The sequence below is a fragment of the Macaca nemestrina genome, chromosome 6, assembly GCF_043159975.1.
Source record: "Macaca nemestrina isolate mMacNem1 chromosome 6, mMacNem.hap1, whole genome shotgun sequence".
In the NCBI taxonomy this organism is placed as follows: domain Eukaryota; kingdom Metazoa; phylum Chordata; class Mammalia; order Primates; family Cercopithecidae; genus Macaca; species Macaca nemestrina.
In genome coordinates this window covers 29,336,315-29,352,985 of record NC_092130.1, presented here as the reverse complement: position 1 = coordinate 29,352,985, position 16,671 = coordinate 29,336,315, and the positions used below count along the sequence as shown (strand labels likewise).

Genomic DNA, 16,671 nt, shown 5'->3' with positions numbered 1-16,671 from the left:
CTTAGCAATCTTACTTATAATGTAAACCTGGTAAGTTATGTTAATTTTGTACTAGGTGCTGATAAAGTCTTACTATTCCAGCATAGCTAGGGGTGTGGCCACCTCCACATGTCCCCAGGCCTTACCTAGCTGTAAAGCAGGCAAGTCAATTTTCAAAAGCCAAAGCAGCAGTTTATGACCTTAAGGCATTTAGCAAACCTAATATTTGAACATAATTTAGACCACATGTTTATATTTTGAAGACATTTGTGAAAACTTTACGGAGGAGATAAACAGTGACTTTTACGTCTCATTTAACAAGTTTGCACAGAGAGAAAGAGGCCAGAGTCTGACTGGTAGGAAGTTCTTACCCTTTTGCCAGTAGGCCAGGTTTCTGGGTTCTCTCTCCCTGAGCAGCCCTAGCGACCCTGCTCAACTGTATGCAAACAAACACACTACCATGAATTAAGAACATTTACAAATAGCTTACAAATTTTGGAGAAATTAGGCAGAGAGAGAAATATGACTTAAATTCTGTTTACAAAAGTATACTCAACATACTTAAAGTATCAAGAAGCCTAAACTTCAAGAAGTTAAAGTTTAAAAAGCTGGTGTGTTCCATTAATTCCTGTGGGTCCAACAAATGGAAGGCTAGGAATTCCAGATAAATGGAACAAATGATGACTTGCTAGAGATGCACAGGAAACTAAATAACTATCCACAAAACCAAATAAAAGCTTTCTAGAAGCAAAAACAAATAAACAGGAAACCAACCCTAATTTTTTCTTACTCAATTTACCCTGGAGGCTAAAGTGTTGCTCAGAGCCCCAAAAGAGTCACATAATAAATATTTTATTCCTGATACACAATTCAATATCCTTAAGTTCACCAATATCATCATGATACATCCTGTGCAATCAAGAAGTTCATTTTAGGCACAAGACCAATAAGCACTCCAGTGCCAGCACTATCCACACAAAACAGTAAACATAGTGTGAAGCAATACAAGCATGTATGTGAAATTTGGCTCCACACTAAATCCAGCTTCAAGCTTTACTATATAAAAGAAAGAATTGCCAAACTGCCAATGCATTTCTTTACAATACTTATTATTTTACTTTAATCAAGACTAAGAGCTTTAACTATGAAAATGTTAACTAGCCAAATGTCTCCAGTTCTTTATCATGTTTTAAAGAATATTTTATTACCTAAACTTTTTCCACATCTTTCTCCCCTAATCACTGGTTCCTTACTACATTGGTTCATAAATAATTTTTTCAAATCTGTAATTTGAACTAACTTTTAGATAACTTATTAATTAGATAAAATTATTCTTTTTCTCACTAATAACACAACCTTTTTGGCACATTTTGTATACAGAACTCTGTGTTAACTAGAAGTATTATTCTTAGTAACCTAAAATTTTAGTGAAACCCTAAAAAGAAATCCTGAACTATCAGATACGGGCATTTATAGATAAGAAAAATTCCACAATTTTTAGAAACATATTTCCTCATATCACAACCCTTCCTTAATTGGAAATGACCCAAATATTCAATGAGCATCAAAATTAATTTTAAGCTTTTAATTCACACAAAAAGTTTACCTAAAACATTCATCCCATTTACTGTACTCAATTATTTCATTTTTAACAGTTTATCTAGATTACTTCTGTAAACTGAGATATTAGACACTATCATTTAAAGTTAGTTATTTTCTTGCTAACCATGTTTTTAATAGCCAGTGAACATCAAGTGCTCACCTAAACCTAAGAGTCTCAGAGTTAAATACATAAGTATTTTGCCAATAACTCAGAAGACGTAGCTAACATTAAATTACTCTTATTTTTCAAAAAAAAAGGCACACAAACCAAGATCATTTTGTTTTGGCTGGGTTTGTAGTTTTATAACCTTCTATGCCAAACAGTGACATCCAAAATATCTAGCAAAGACAAACATAAAATTCAGACAAAATGTACGATGACAATTCTGAAGGCATTTCTATTTTTAGTCTACCAATAATTTTAAAGCCAGCTTGTTTAGTATAAAGTTATACTTAAGTCACTTGAACTTGAAAATTGCTTAGACTTATTAATTTATGAGCGCTCTGTGACTTATAAGCCAATTTGGCAAACATAACATACAACAATAAGTGTACATACAAATAAACACATCTAGACAGGTATACACACACACAAATGAAGATCTAATAGCTTGAAACCCTGGCCATGAGATAGCAACACAAGCTTACCCGTTTTACTTTGTTTGCCCCAATAGGTAATCCAATGAAGGCTGTGAACCAAAATTTTGGGCAAAGCAATTTCCATGGCAGTTTGATTTTTTTTTCTTTTTTTTTTTTTTTTTTTTTTTCCTTTTGAGACGGAGTCTTGCTCTGTAGCCCAGGCTGGAATGCAGTGGTGCAATCTCGGCTCTCTGCAACCTCTGCCTCCCAGGTCCCGGTTCAAGCAATTCTCCTGCCTCTGCCACCCAAGAAGCTGGGATTACAGGCACACACCACCACGCCCAGCTAATTTTTGTATTTTTAGCAGAGATGGGGTTTTACCATGTTGGCCAAGCTGGTCTTGAACTCCTGACCTCGTGATCCGCCTGCCTCAGCCTCCCAAAGTGCAGGGATTACAGACGTGAGCCACCTTGCCCAGATGGCAGTTTGATTGTTTTTGTTTTTGAGACAGAGTTTCGCTCTATTGCCCAGGCTGGAGTGCAGTGGTGTGATCTCAGCTCACTGCAGTCTCCGCCTCCCAGGTTCAAGCGATTCTCCTGCCTCAGCCTCCTGAGTAGCTGGGACTATAGGCACGTGCCACCATGCCCGGCTAATTCTTTGTATTTTTAGTAGAGATGGGATTTCACCATGTTGGCCAGGATGGTCTCAATCTCCTGACCTAGTGATCCGCCCACCTCGGCCTCCCAAAGTGCTGGGATTATAGGTATGGGCCACCATGCCCGGCCCAGCCAGTTTGATTTATAAAGATCAAACCTCCCCAGACTCCAAAGAACACTGAGACCAAACAGTACCAAAGGAGAGCATCACTCTTTAACCAGGCCCTCTGCTTAGAACAGCAGCACCAAAGCCTGGATATATGCAATGCCATCCCAGTTTTCCATTCAACAGTAAACTCCACGTTCCAAACAATATTGGGGCCAAACAGCATTGCAACTGCGAGATAAAATTCTAAGGACGGTTTTGTACTAGACCTCAGAACCTCTGCCAAGGGCATCCTCTTTGGAGAGGTTGAGGTCTGGAGGATTCCCCTCTGGGGCTTCCCCTAGTGGGGTCCAATCTTAGAATGTCAGGTGTCTCCGACCTTAGGCGGGCACCGGTGACGTTTGCATGTTTTCCCTCCAGAGGCAATGGCCTACTATGAGCTTTCATTTTGTCCCTGGATGAAGGCTTTGACTTTTAGCATCCTTATAATTTGATAAGGCCACACTTTCCCAAGCTTCCCATTCCATGAACTTAATAACTGGAGGCTGGATGTGTTTCTTTGGTCCCGAGCCAATTGAGTAGGGAAATAGAAGAATTTAGCATCAGAAAAGAAGGTGTAAGTTGCCTGAAACACAGGCAAATTTGCTCTGAGTTGTGCCACACATAGGGATCAGGGACCACACCCAGAAAAGATTAAAAAAAGAGTCCTTGCCCCCTCTGGGCAAGGCAATTATCCCCATTCACTCTGTGGTCTTCAGCCAATACTGGGGTTTGACCCCAGCCAATTGCCCTCAACTTCCAACGAGCTACTAGGAAACAGCTGCTGAAAGACTAATAAAGAAGAAAGGGGGAAAAAATGAAAAAGACCCAGGTCCTTTAGGGAAACCAGGTGGTGGCGGTTAGGCTTCCTCACATGAAAACCCCTTAGTATTCATCAGCCACAGCCAGAAACCTGCAGTTACCTCCATGTTTACACACTGCCTACCAAGGGTCCCGAGTTGGAAAGGAAAAGTGAGAGAGAGACAGATTTCCCTGTATGTAAAAGGGGAAAGGAGAAAAATAAATCCCAAACTCTGGGCCTACCTTCTCCTGGCTGGCTCACCAAAATATGTTACCGGTGGAGGGTGTCCAGGTTCTTGGCATTTTGAACAAAGAATTGGACAAAATGCACAAACAAAGTAAGGAAAGAATAAAGTAACAAAAGCAGAGATTTACTGAGTACACTCCACAGTGGGAGCAGGCCCAAGCAGCCACTCCAGAGCTGGGATACAGGATCTTCTTGGGTCCAAATACCGGCTAGAGGTTTCCCATTGGCCACTTGGTGTTCACCCCACGTAAATAAAGTGGTAGCCCCCAATCAGTCTGATTGTTTGCAGATGGCAACCAATCAGAGGCTGAAGTGAAGTTACAAAGTTACACTCTTATGCAAACGTCTGGTTGCCAAAAGCAACCAATCAGAGGTATTTTCAATTAACCAACTGCCGCGCAGAAAAGGTGGGAGTTTGCAAAGGGAGTAGCCTCTGGTCCTTTTTTTACTTAGGCATGGAAAGTTAGGGTTTTCCTTTCCATTTAGCTCTACGAAGTCAGCGTGAAATGGCCTTAGGTTTCCTGCCTCCAGACCCTATTCTCCTGCCTCACTGTTATCCAAGGGACTCTGCCATTAGGCTAGCTGTGGAGGGATGGAGAGAGAGCTGAGGCCTCAAATGCCAGTATTCCTTCCTTCCAGATTTACGTTTAAGACCAGATAAGCTTCCAGACCAAACAGTATCTGTTGATGAATATCAGGCGAGAATGAGGAGGGAGAAGTGGAGCCCTGGATTGAAGAGAAAGCAAAAAACCTTCCTAGATCAACAAGGAAATAGCCTCTTCTAGAATCCAGACAGGGCCCTGGACTCCTGTGGGATAATGTAGTGTGTGAGAAAATTGGTAATGAAGTCCTTGGATATGGGGATGCACTTGGAAGTCTTGGGAACAAGGAAGAGAGATATCCTGTGGTGGTGATTTTTAGATCCAACACCCAGGGGCTTGGGTGTCTTTTGGGGGGATTAGTAGGAGAGATTGACACATTGAGGGAGGTTCAGGGTAACTGTCTGAAAATGAGAGATTTTTATTGCTTCTACTGATGTCCCAATAGGGTCTGTATGTGGTTCAAATAGGTAGAAAAGAATGAAGTCCGAGGCTGAAGATAACATTATCAGTCAGAATTTTAGGATTGTGAATACCTGTCCACAGAAATAGCTGGGCCCTGAGCCTCTACTGATGATGTAGGAATGGAGGCAGTTAATAGGCTTTAAGGTCATAGGGTCTCAGGGTTGGGGTATGGTGAGGACACTTTGCCACCCCTAAGGTTCAAAGCCTCTTGGACTGGAGGAGGTTGTTAACAGATATCCTAGGCAGAAAAGCTGTGTCAGGTTGTGGTGTAAGAAGAGGGAGAATTTGACACCAAATGGTCAGCGGGTCATCTGCTCACCTGTTCCCCTGTGCTCCCTAACCCCACAGGGTCTGCTTACAGAACAAGGCACAGCAAGGACACAAGACACAAGCAGAAAATGTGCTTGATGTTACCCACTACAGTCCTTCCACTCCGGGAGATCCTGAAGACTCAGAAGAGGGACAGGCAATGGATTCTGTCTAAACCCCAAGGCCAGGACACTACCTCAGCTTCGAAGCCTGGATGCGATGCTCCAGGGTATAACCACTGCCCAGAAGCACAGCTGGTACAAGCTGCAGCCTCAATCCAGGCAAGGAGCCAGCTCCAATCAGGTCAGGCCCCAAGGGATGAAGACTGAAAACATGAATGTGTTGTGCCACTAACTCTAGTATTTGCTTTTCCCTGTGTTTTTGCATGCATTGTAGACCTTGGCATCAGCATTTGGCTGGCTTTAAGACAGAAACGAGAAGCCTTTTGTGTTTTATGTGTCAGCTTGACTGGGTCACAGCATACCCAAATATTTGGTTAAACACGATTTCTAGGTGCATCTGTGAGGATGTCTCTGGATAAGACTAATATTTGAGTTTGAATCAGTGGACTCAGTAAGGCAGACTGCCCTCCCCAGTGTGGGTGGTCCTCATCCTTCTCTCTGCCTGGCACTCTTCTAGCTGGAACATTTGTCTTCTTCTGCCTTCGGACTCAGACTATGACTGGAATTGATATCATTGACTCTCCTAGTTCTTCAGACTCAGATTGCTCTCCTAGGTCTAGACTTCTCAGCTTCCAAATCACATGAACCAATTTGTTACAGAAAAATTTTTTTATATATCCTATTAATTCTGTTTCTCTGGAGAACCCTGATTAATACAGATTTATTTTCCTGCATTCCAATAACTCCTCTACTCCCTCAACCCCTGGTAACTATCCTACTTTCTGTCTCTATAAATTTGACTATTCTCAGTACCTCATATAAGTGGAATCATGTAATGTTGTCCTTTTGTGACTGGCTTATTTCATTAGCATAATGTTTTCAAGGTTTATTCATGTTGTAGCACATATCCAAATTTAATTCCTTTTTGAGGCTGAATGATATTCCATTGTATTATACATACTTTGTATGTATAATGTTTTGTTTATTAATTCTTATTTTGTTTATTCATTCATCCATTGATAAACATGTTGTTCCCAGATCTTGGCTATTATGAAGAATGTTGCTGTGAACATGGGTGTACAAATATCTGAGTCCTTGCTTTTTTTTTTTTTGGACACAGACTGGCTCTGTCGCCCAGGCTGGAGTGAAGTGGTGCGATTTTCGGCTCACAGCAACCTCCGCCTCCCGGGTTCAAGTGATTCTCCTGCCTCAGCCTCCCCAGTAGGTGGGATTACAGGGGCGTGCCACCACGCCTGGCTAATTTTTTGTATTTTTAATAGAGATGGGATTCGTCATGTTGCCTAGGCTGGTCTCAAACTCCTGAGGTCAGGCAATTCACCCACCTTGGCCTCCTAAGGTGCTAAGATTACAGGCGTGAGCCACCATGCCTGGATCCTTGCTTTTCATTATTTTGGATATATACCTAGAAGTGGGATTGCTGGATCATAACATCATTCTAATTTTTTCAGGAACCATCATACTGTTCTCCACAGTGTCTGATGACCTACAGTTTTGAGCTCAGACTTTCTAAAATAGCAGGAAATAAATGAAAAGAAAACAAATAGAAGTGGAAGTAATTTGTCCTTCATTAAGCCAAATATACCCACCCTGATTGAAGCTTGAAAACAATATCACCTCTTTCGCTGATATGTAAGTACCTTTTTATCATTTAAATTTTAAGGTGTGATTAATTAAAAACTTAAAATGTATAGTCTTTATATGCATTGGATGTCCATAAGGTGACCCTTGGTTGCCAAATCTTTGAGAAAGGCTGAGTAGACACTGAACGAATGTATATCCAACTTACTTGTCAACTCCTCCAAGAATATTCCCCACCCCCTGACCCAAGACGTGCTTTCTGTGAGCTCCAGCAGTGCTCCTAGTCTTCAACAGCTACCGCATCTGTGCTCTTCACACTCTTGTCCTTCCCCAGTCTCAATTGTGAGCCATGAATGGCAGAGGCCGGTTTTTACCCTTCAGGTCTCCAGTTAGGCCTGTGATGGTTCTAGGGTTTTGTCTAGGCTGCGAGTCTGATTGGGGGCTAGGACAAAGGGTCAAATTCAGGACGAAAATCAGCCTGGCCAAGAGCAGTGGATATATAGCCCCCATCATCCCACTTCTCAGATGCTCCTAGAACTCCAGCCCGAGATCCTTTATTCTCTGTACACTCCACCTTCTCCCCACACAAGACCCTCTGCAGAGAGCAGGCACGGAGAGCAGATAAATGATGGTCGATGCTGCCTCTCAATTCAGATGGGTCTGGCATAACAGTTAACTAATGGGTTTCTTGTTTTATTGATAGCTTCTCCCAAAACTAAAGGAGTTAAATTTCTTTAATAGCAATACATGCTCATTGTTAAAAACTCAGATCAACTGCATTTCCCTTGAACACTATTAACATTTAGCTTATTATCCTTTCACGTTTGTATAGATATTTAGAACAATGGGATGTAGTTTATACGTTTATACATTTTGGCTTAGCAGTACATCACAGACATCTATTTCATTATATCCAAATGGCTCAATAATATTCCCCTGTGTAACTGTGCCATCATCCAGCCAAACTCCTAGTGGGGGCCTGGTTTGTTTTTGATTTCTCAGTAATATAAACAATGCTGAGATAAACCTCTGGCTATCAGCTCGATGATTTCTAGTGACTGATTTTAATACATGATTGGAATGTTAACCACAAGGGGGAAGCAGGCAACCATGGGAAGACAGGCTAAGATTTAGAAAAAAGAAAAAGAGGCTGGGTGCAGTGGCTCACGCCTATAATCCCAGCACTTTGGGAGGCTGAGGCAGGAGGACAGCTCAAGCCTAGGAGTTTGAGGTTACACAGAGCTATAATCACGCCACTGCACTCCAGCCTGGGTGACAGAGCAAAGCCCTCTCTCAAAAATAAAAACAAAAACAAAAAGCCTATTTAGAAAGTTCCCATATCTCACATACATAAGCTCACCCCAACCTTGTGAGCAGGTAGTAGCATTAGTATTAGCCCCGTTTTTTGGATGTGAAGCCGTCTTCTGATTTCATTATCAGGCGCTCTTCTCTTCACAGTATTTCTGAATAAACTGACAGCAGTACAACATTCTGCCTACATTCAAGTCCAGGCGCTGTGCTGGGGACACTATGAGGCATGCAGAAATAAAGAAGACAATCCCTGCCCCTCGGGGGGGTCATTATCAGGTGTGAGGACAGACACACCTAAATAACCAAGTGCCCACCGTAACAGAGAGGAGAGCCCAGGAAGGCAGGAAATTCACTTCGACAGTGAGGCTGGGCACAGCTTTATGGAAGAGATATGCTAACAATAAGAGGTAAGGTGTATTTAGCCTTTACTCTGTGCATGCCACTGTGCTAAGTGCTTTACCTGCATAATCTCATTAAAACCAAAACAAGAGGATCAAAGGCCTCTTGTTTAACAAGAGGATCGCTTAAGCCCAAGAGTTTGCAACCAGCATGGGCAACATAGCAAGGCCCTGTCTCTTAAAAAACAAACAAACAAAAAAAATCCCCATAGACCTGAAAGGTTTCATACCCATTTTTACAGAGAAGAAAACCGATGGTCAGAGAGGTAAAGAAACCGACTACTGTGGCACAACACTGGAACGCACGTCCTTAATGTGAATTCAGGGGGCCCTAGAAGGGTTGGTAGACTTTCAACAGGCAGGGCTGGGAGAGAGACTTCTAAGAGAGGAAACACAGAAACGAAGCCTTAGAGGCAAGAAATACAGGCACATCTGGGAATGGCAAGGGGATCAGCGTGCCTGGTGTGTGAAAAAGGAGGAATCTGAAGAGAACAAAACTAGAGAAATAAAACTGAGAGTGGTGAAGACCGCGAGTAGCAAGTGAAGGAGATCCTACTGTATTTTGTATTCAGGGGAAACCAACTGAAGAGAATGACATCATGTGTGATTTATGAGGATTAATTTGGTGCACTGCATAAGAGAACAAGGAGACTAGTTAGGGGCTTGTTAAAATAGTCCTGACCAAAGATAACTAGCGAAGGAATGAGAACCAGAAGACATTACAGAGATAAAATCCACGAGATCTTATTAGATGCTGGGGAAAAAGAGGAAAGAATCGTGATTAAGATTTTCATGTTTGGGCAATGAGGAGAATGTGAGTGTGTACACGAGGAGAGGAACTGGACAGAAGGGACAGGCGAGTTCACTCTTATGAGCTGGAGGGACCTCAGGGACCTTTGATTGGAGATGTTTAGTGCAGAGTTAGAAACAGGAAGCTGGTGATTTAGACATGGTACCTGAAAATCAGAAGAAACGACCCAGGGTATGGTGTCTCACGCCTGTAATCCTAGCACTTTGGGAGGCTAAGATGGGAGGGTTGCTTGAGGCCAGGAGTTCAAGACCAGCCTGGTCAACATAGTAAGACCCTCTCTCTATAGAATAAAATAAAATTTAAAAAAAGAAGAAGGCTGGGTGCAGTGGCTCACATCTGTAATCCCAACACTTTAGGAGGTCGAGGCAGATGGATCACCTGAGGTCAGGAGTTCAAGACCAGCCTGACCAACGTGGTGAAACCCCGTCTCTACTAAAATACAAAAATTAGTGGGGTGTAGTTGCAGGTGTCTGTAATCCCAGCTACTCGGGAGGCTGAGGCAGGAGAATCACTTGAACCCAGGAGACAGTGAGCCAAGATTGCGCCATTGCATTCTAGCCTGGGTGACAGAACGAGACTCTGTCTCAAAAAAATAAAAAAAAAAAAAAGAAGAAGAAATGACCAAGGGAGCCGGCCAGGGAAAAACCTATACTTAAGATTCAGCAAGGCATGTTAGATCCTGATAACCAGCAATTCCACAGCCAGGTTTCTATCCCAGAGAAACAAAATCACACGTGCACAAGAAAGCGTATGAAGGGTGTTCACAGCAGCATTGTCTGTCTTGGTGAAAGGCTGGGTCGGGGAGGAGCAGGCAAATAAACCATTAAACATCCACATTGTGCAATAGTTACAAATTAAGTAGATCAAAGGTATTGACATGACAGATCTGCAGAATATACAGTGGATGAGAAAAACAACTTGTAGCCAGGCGCGGTGGCTTACGCCTGTAATCCCAGCACTTTGGGGGGCTGAGGTGGGTGGATCACCAGAGGGCAGGAGTTCGAGACCAACCTGCCAAATATGGTGAAACCCCGTCTCTACTAAAAATACAAAAATTAGCTGGGCACGGTGGCAGGTGCCTGTAATCCCAGCTACATGGGAGGCTGAGGCAGGAGAATCGCTTGAACTCAGGAGGCAGAGGTTACAGTGAGCCGAGATCGCGCCATTGCACTCCATCCTGGGTGACAGAGCGAGACGCCATCTCAAAAAAAAAAAAAGAAAGAAAGAAAAGAAAAACAACTTGTAATAATAATGTATAACAATACTTATGAAAAAAGAAGAAAAGCCAAACAATGCTGTCACATATATATTTTAAATGATGTATGTGTAGGCATAGAGAAAATTCTAGAAGGCTAAACCCATGCTAATTGTGATAAAGGGGAGGAGTTGGGACAAACATGGAGAGCAGAAGGGATTAAATGGGGTTTTAGCATAGTTGTCAGGTATGTAAGAAAAATGTAATCATCTATAACTTACGTGAATAAAAATTCTCAAACTTTTTTTAAAAAGAAAGATTCAATGGGAAGAGGAAGCAATTGAATAGACAGGAATATATTCCGAGACTCTAGGTAGGACACTGTTACTGGGAACACTGGGAGAAGTTTCTGGAATGCAAGATGAAGGATCCACTGCACTCAGCAATGCTGCGGAGACAGCAGCCAGCAGGATGAGTCCTGTGAGCTTGACTGGTTGTCAACACCTTTTGCTTACAGCCGCTAGCTCCTGTGTCCTTGAAAGATCGCCATGTCCCACCACTGCCCTTGAATGAGATGGAGATTTTCTGTTCTTTTTTGAGTTGTAAACATCATAAAGTATTTCGTCAATTTCTTGTATTTAGACATTCCCTTCCTTTCCCAGAAATTCCACAGCGATATTCTCAGTGTTCTCTTTCCAGTCCTTCAAGCTGTGTATGAAATCTACTTCTTCCCAGTCCAGATCCTGCAAATACCTGCCTCCTCTCCTGTTCTCCATTCAAAAAACTTCCAATTTGAGGTCATTTTTAAGAGCATTAACTGTGGTGGTGCTGGTGGTGGTGGTGGTGGTGGTGGTGGTGGTGGAGTTTATAGAATTTCTCATGGGACCCACAGCATAGATGTGGCAAACACTGACTGAGCACACAAAGGTGCCAGGCACTGTGCTAACTTCATAGGAAGTAACTCGGTTAATCCTTTCAGCAACCCCAGTAGGTCACTACTATTATAACCTTCATTTCACAGCTGGGACTTAGTGTGGCTGAGTGACCTAAGGTAGTAAGTGGCGGTAAGCTTGTGGTGGGTGACTCTGTGTTTGTCTCACTATGTGAGTCTGTCCTAAGTGATCAACAGGGGTGGGGACTGGACTAGGAACAAGGTCTCAGGTATACAAGGGGGTTCAGTTTACCAAATGCCTTTATGACCATTAATTCATTTGATGTCACCACAGTGCTTTAATGACATGGGTCATTAGGGAAAATAATGAGATGAATCAAGCTTTGTAATTCCCTTAAAGTGGTCAAGTCTGGGTTAAGGGCTTTTAGGGCGCATTAACTCACTATGTGGTCTTGAGCAACTCTGCAAGGGGTAGGAGCAGAGGGGGCCCCCTTTGGCCCTGCTCTCTACAGATCATCGAGTTCCTAGCAGCCACTCCTCCTGGTCTGCAAATTCTTGGCAAGGCACCCTCCTGCTCTCCAAACCCACCCATTCCAGGCAATCCCTTAAGTGGCAGAGGAGCCAGGTTCCTGGGGTTAATAAGCAGGCTGTTTATAGCCAGCAGCAGTCACGGGACAGCCAGCTGGAAGGTCATGCTCCTTCTGAATGTTGAGGTTTCTCATAAACATTTCCCCAGTAAGCCTTCTGGGAGATGAGGATGACTGGGTCCATTGCCCTTGCTGGGGCAGAGCGCCAAGGCCCCATACTCACTTTCTTCTCCTTTCTCCTGAATCTGGCTCCCTTCCTCTTTCCTCCTTCCTCTCCTGCTCTGCTGTCATTCCTTCCCTTTCTTCAGTGGCAAGAGGATACGTTTCACAGTAGACACACAGGATCACTCATCCTTCTGAGTCTCAGTTTCCTTCTTTGTAAAATGGGGTAACAATGGGGCCATCATCTCAGGATGTACGGGAAAGTGCCTAGCACTGTGTTAGGCACACACAGTGGACATTTAAAACATATTGGTCATCCCTTTCCCCCTCCACCCTATCCTTTTGCCCAAATCCGGGCTACTGCCCTGTTTTCGTTCTATTTTCCTGCTCCAGCCCTGCTCCCATCTCTACCCTGGACACTTCCACCCCACTGACTGCGGTGCTGCTGCCTGGGAGGGTGAACGAAGAAGCCAGCCTTTATTCAGAGGAGGGCTGACCACCTCGGGGCCCGCCTGTCCTTGGCACTTCCCCACAAGACCACACCCTAGGCCTCTCTGCTTTTAGTAAATAGCCCATGGGAACTGGGAGTGGAAGGAGGATGTAGAATGGGTGAGGCCAAGATATTTTAACCTTTGGCTTATATTTGCCCTTAATCTGGCTCTTCCAATGGCTTAATGGTCAGGGATCACTGTGTAAATTGCTGTGTGACTTCGGGCAAGTCCCCTTCACTCTCTGGGCTTCAGTGAAGTGTGGGAAGGAAACGAAGAGCAGAAGTTGGGTAGAAGTGCAGGTCCTGGAACCAGACCATCTCCACCACTTACTAGCTTGGATTACATAACTCCTCTGTGCCTCAGTTTCCTCAACCATAAAATGGAATTTATAGTATATCTAATTTATAAAAGCACTTTTATAAATAGCATACCTAATTTATAAAAGCACTTTTAAAAGTACTTAGAATAGTGCCTAGCTCATAGTTGGTACTAAATTAATCTCAGCTATGATATGCAAATGGAGAGGTAGAACAGGGGTATGCATGCATGAGAGGAGAGCTGGACCTTCTCTGAAGGTATTCTAAAGTCCTGAAAACCCACATTCCTCCTTTTCGGATAAGAACAAGACAGAATCTTGAACACAAAGAACTTCTCCCAGGGAGACCACAGGAAACTTGTCAAAGGCTTTCAAAGCCAGATGGACCCCTTAGAGGTCATCTGGTCCAACTTGTCATGCTACAGTAAGAACAGGGCAGACCAGAGAGATTCGGATTTATCTGGGACCCTAGAGCTTTTGACGAGTTATAGAACTGCAAGTGGTGCATTGCAGGGAAGGGAGGCACTTTAAGGGGACAGTGAGATGGGCTGCCAGAGGGCTGGTGGGATGCTGGAGGTCAGATTCCCAGGCTCCATGACCTCCAGGATTCTTAATTCAGGCACTTCCCCATGACTAAAGCACTGATGTCACCACTGGCATCTTTAATAATTATAACCCTGTAATGAGAAGGGACTATATCCCAAGCACTGCCCCAGACGCTTTCACATGCATTACTTAGTCCATACAAAATCCCCTTGACAAATGAGGAACCATACCTTGCCCAAGCTGCAACAATTAGAAGGGAGCAGAGCTGGGCTTTGAATCCAGGTTTCTCTGATGCCAAAACCAGGGTTCTCATGCAACACTCTTTTCATGTTTCCCAGAGCCTAGTTTGAGGTTTGAGCCTCAATAAATAAGGATCTTGTATTTGTCTGACTGGGCTGGCCAAGCAGATAACACTAATGAATCAGCCTGGGTCCTAGTCACCTTTCCAGCCCTTTCCACCCTGGCCCACAAGCCACGATGAGAGACCAGACCCTGTGTAGGAGATCTTTCTTCCAGGGGCCCTGCCTCTGTGTTATCTGTCCCCACTGTCAATGGGAGAAGCAGTGGCTGCTTTCAGAACAGGCAGGGGAGGAGGGCTTAGAGCCTGGGGTGACGCTTCTGGCTGCTGGGCCTGACCCCCCCCAGACTTCAGCCAGGGCCCTGACTTGAATGGGAGGAGCAGGAACAAACAGAAAGTGGTAGGAGAAGCAAGAAACCAGGTAAGGTGAAAAAGAACTTTTCCCCTCCCCAAATATGAAGTTTATAGTTGACGTGAATTTGTCAACTTAATATAGTATAAGAAGCATAGGGTTTAATACAGTCTTCTTCCCCAAGACTGCAGGAACCACATCTGTTGTATTCACTACCACATGCTTAGTGCTCCACCCAAGGCCTGACTAGAGTCAGTGCTCAATAAATAAATACATGGAAAATGAACGAAAAAAAATGGAAGGACATAAGGAAAAGCACTGAAACATGGGTTAGAAAACCTGCATTACAGTTTTTAGCTTCATGGCTCACTGCAACCCTTGGACAAGTCACTTTGGCTCTGTAAACCTTGGTTTCCACATGTGTAAAATAGATACCATGGCAATTCCTACCGCACAGGGCTTTGAAATCAGACTTCCATAGGAGTCATGTTCCATAAACCCTGAATGTCAAGTTGAAAATTCTATTTCTTCAGAGTGAGGCTGGCTTTAGCAATCTATGCAAGGGGTCTTGCTGAACCAGGGCCAGGGGAAGGCCAGAGGTATGGTTCTAAGAATGAGGATTAATGAGAGAGACTATAAATCTGCTTGGAGAACCACAGCATTAGGAGGGTACAGTGGACCAGGCAGGCATCACAGATACTCTCTGCCCTGGAGAGTCTACAGCCCTGCCCATGCAAGGTGTCATTAGTATCAGTGGGAGCACAGATGGGCTTAAATCAGAAGATGTTACAGATTATCTAGTACACACTGAGGGGTTAAAGGCTGAGAGACAAAGACCCAGATATTCTAATTCCCAGCTCAATGCTACTCCTCCCATGCCACCATCAAAGGAGGTGGGGTGGTGTGAGGGGGAATTTGAAGAGAAACAGATTGGACCAAGGAATGAATGCCTCCATGTAGCAACAGCTTCAAAGGGGTTTCAAAATAGGAGATATCTTGTTAAAGAAGGAGGAACAAGAGGGGGAAATGGTTAAAAATAATGTCTTCCATCTATGTGGATTATGTTTCCAACTATATCATGTGTAATAGCTTATTGCATGTTGTGAGGTACTGTGGTGGAGAGTTACTGATGCGGCATCAGAAAGCCCATTTCATTACCCAGCCCTGCCATGTATAAGCTCTGTGACCTCAGGCAAATCCTCTCTTTGATCCTCAAATTTTCATGTGAAGCATGAGGCAATAGTGCCTACCCCATAGACCTATCCTGGGGACCAGGTTAGGAAAGGGAAGTGGAGGGAGGTTGTATCCTCTCGAAAGTGCTCTGCAAATGGGCAACATGGCAAAGTGGTCACAAGCAAGCGTGTGAGGTAGACCATCACTTAGCCTTTCTTTTTTTTTTTTTTCTTTTTTTTCTTTTTGAGATGGAGTTTTGCTCTTGTCATCCAGGCTGGCTGCAATGGTGTCATTTCGGCTCACTGCAACCTCCGCCTCCTGGGTTCAAGCAATTCTCCTGCCTCAGCCCCTTGAGTAGCTGGGATTACAAGCGCATGCCACCACACCTGAGTAATTTTTGTATTTTTAGTAAAGACGGGGTTTCACCATGTTGGCCAGGCTGGTCTCGAACTCCTGACCTCAGGTGATCCACCTCCCTCAGCCTCCCAGAGTGCTGGGATTACAGGCATGAGCCACTGCGCCTGGCCCCACTTAGCCTTTCTATGACTTTGGATCCTCATCTGTAAAATGGATGTGGTGGGAATCGAATATAATGCTTCTGCAGCCTTTAGCACAGTCCTTGACACATACAAAGCCTGCAACATACTGTTAGTTACTATCACTAGTTGGGTTTAAGGAATTTTCTCATGTAATCTTCACAATAATCCTATGAGGTAGGATTATTATTAGTCTCATATTGCAGATGGGGAAACCAAGACCTAAAGAGAATTGCTTACCCAAATCAATAGCTAATTAGTAGACAGCAAAACCAACTAGAACCCAGATGCCCTGACTGTCAGACCAGGCAGGCAAAGATCAGAATTAGTGAGTAGGGCAGGCAGCAGTGGAAATGTCTATCTGTGGAGTCCAGACAGTAATGCAGCCACAAAGCCAGAGTTCTGGTAGCTGCAGAGACATTTCCAATTTTAAACTCCAATCAGTCTGGAGCTCAGTCAGAACAAACCTTGTTTCATCTTTGATTTAAGGAGCTGAGAAA

General features: G+C 43.8%; 1 non-coding gene across 1 annotated transcript in view; it reads left to right on the top strand.

Annotated features, from left to right (window-relative positions):
• The window catches only part of LOC105466858 (uncharacterized), a 50,904-nt gene extending 39,320 nt beyond the window's left edge, over positions 1-11,584 (top strand). The window contains exons 2-5 of the transcript XR_011624574.1: positions 5,422-5,685; positions 6,974-7,154; positions 8,562-8,821; positions 11,133-11,584. This is a non-coding gene — a transcript (uncharacterized protein). The remainder of the gene's footprint in view (positions 1-5,421; positions 5,686-6,973; positions 7,155-8,561; positions 8,822-11,132) is intronic.
• Positions 11,585-16,671: the final 5,087 nt, after the last annotated feature.